Raw genomic sequence first — 2,500 nt, 5'->3', positions numbered from 1 at the left:
TTTTACAATTAACTCCGATTTTTCACTCAAAGCGTTTCGTGCGTTTTCTGATAGAGTTTCCGCTTGGGAACGAATTTTGATTTTTAACAGGTACTATGCGACAATCGTATTATGCGAATTTTTATAAGAAGGCATATGAATAAATTGGATTTAACGAAATCTCTTTTTTGGATTGAATTCGAAATATTAAATTTTCTTTCATCGTTAAAAATGAGAAACGATTATTTCGACATTACGTTTTAAGATTCATCGTGATTTCGTTATAATATGTATTTAATGATAATCGGATTGTTATCGTATCGACGTGATATTACGATTACAAAATTGCTTATTTGCTTATGCGAACAATGATTTTAGTAAAAAATTTTTTAATCTCTTTTTCTTTTTCTTTTTTTTTTTTTTTTAAATTAAAAATTAATCATAATTTGATCTCTTCCCATCAAACGATCGCGGTTAACGCGACAAGAAAAATCAATTTTGTTACTATTTGTTATTATTTGTTTATATTTATTTGCAGGAAGTTTAGGGGAGGGGGGCAAAAAAATTATACAAACGTGTTGTATAGTAAAGACTAAAAAAAAAAAAAAAAAAAAAAAAAAAAAAATGTGGAACAGTTTCTCAATCATTTGATGTATGTATCGTTAGATAATATTGACACTTTTAAACCTTTTATTTTTGTACGACAAAAGAGAGAAAGGGATAGAGATAAAGAGAGATAAATAGGAAGTTATTTATCTCTTTATTTATTTATTTATCCTTATACTCTTAACAAAAGTAATCAATAAAATATGATTTACTAATGCTCTGATATATTCAGTTCATATATAAAAGATAGAGTTTGATATTCATACAGACGAGAAGAGTGAGAGAGAGAGAGAGAGAGAGAGAGAGAGAGAGAGAGAGAGAGAGAGAGAGAGAGAGAGAGAGAGAGAGAGAGTAAAGAGAAAAAAAAAGATAAAATAGTTTAGCACAAGGAAAGGCTTTAATGGCACGTCTGTCGCAACGCCCTTTATTATGGACCGCGACAAAACGCGGCAAATGCGTCTCCTTATCAGTCGGGCGGCTTCTTCCGCTCGACTTCCGCTTTGACGATCTCACCGATGATTTACGAGCATAGAAAGAGAATAAAACGAAGAATAGAAGATGCAACGATGCTACTGACTTGGTAACACTTCAAAAAAAGAAAAAAGAAAAAAGAGAAAAAACGAGTAGCATTCTTTACGTTACGTTATGGAGTTTACTATACTATATCGAATGTGAAAGAGAGAGAGAGAGAGAAAGAGAGAGAGAGATAAAGAGGGGAAGGTAAAAGGAAATTTTATAAGTTCGTTCGAAGATGAGGGTGTCTACGACGAGGAAAAGATTTCATCTTGGACAAAGAAAATTTATTGGATTTGCGAATAAGTACTTTCTTATTCTTTTTTCCTCTCATAGTGTAAAATGGAATAATTTAAAAAAGAGGTAAAGGAATAGAGAGTGTGCAAGAGAGAGAGAGAGAGAGAGAGAGAGCGATGTTCTCATGAGATAGCTCAGAGCACGAAAGATTCAATATATTCCTCGTTTTAATCTCGCGAGACAAGATAATAGAAAGATGATGAAAGATGTCGGATCGTTTGACGAGACGTCTCTCGTAAAAGTAGCAACGCGATATACATCGCCGATCGTATAAGTGTACTCTTTGATAAACATGCGATTTTTATTGTCGATAGTCGCGTCGAGATAATTTTAATATATACGCTAAGAGATAGCCTACCTTTTAATTCAGTCAAAGTATTATAGACCGATCCGAGTGTCATTAAAATTGAACTTTTTAATCGTTCCTGTCGATTCTATATAATTATACATTCATATTTCTTTTCTTATTAATTCAATATTTTTACGTAGAACGAGAATAATCTTTTCATCTTTCTGACTAACCAAAGAGATCTTTCAAGGACTTTACGTAGTTATATCTTGTGACGCCGAATAGATTCGATTTCTTGACTGACTCTATAATTAACCCCCATTTCCTTACGGATCAAAAAGTCCATACTATAATCTAGCATTTCGGAATGGCAAACATGATAACATTTCAAGTCGTATAAAATCTAAATTCGAACTGGAGTAATACTTTTCGACGAGGAATAAGCCTTGTGGAATGGTTCTCGAGGGTGGAAAGTTTCATACGGTAGGATCGATTAATTAGTATATACAACCGATGAGTATCTGGTCGGTAGGCAGGCGATCGTGTATTTGTGTATTCCGGGTATTCGCAGAAGGCAAATGTGTGATTTAGTAGATAATGACCGAAGCAAATAGAGGTGCATGTTGGTACAGTTATACTTAATTACCGGCATACAATAGTATTGTAATAATTCACGCGTTTGTTGTTCATTACCGAACGTAGACTCGATTGCTCTGCAGATCATTTTAATAACGATTATCTGTTAATCTATATTTTTTCTTTTTTTCTTCCTTTTATCTGTCTACTACCATTTCTCGGCCTATATTTCCTTTATAT

At 33.1% G+C, this 2,500-nt stretch overlaps 1 protein-coding gene across 5 annotated transcripts in view; it reads left to right on the top strand.

The window, feature by feature from the left end:
• Positions 1-2,500, top strand: part of LOC124423932 (multidrug resistance protein homolog 49) — a 50,953-nt gene that overhangs the window by 23,358 nt on the left and 25,095 nt on the right. The window lies entirely within an intron of this gene.

This window comes from Vespa crabro, chromosome 4 (assembly GCF_910589235.1).
Source record: "Vespa crabro chromosome 4, iyVesCrab1.2, whole genome shotgun sequence".
Classification (NCBI taxonomy): domain Eukaryota; kingdom Metazoa; phylum Arthropoda; class Insecta; order Hymenoptera; family Vespidae; genus Vespa; species Vespa crabro.
This window is presented reverse-complemented; position numbering and strand designations above follow the sequence as displayed.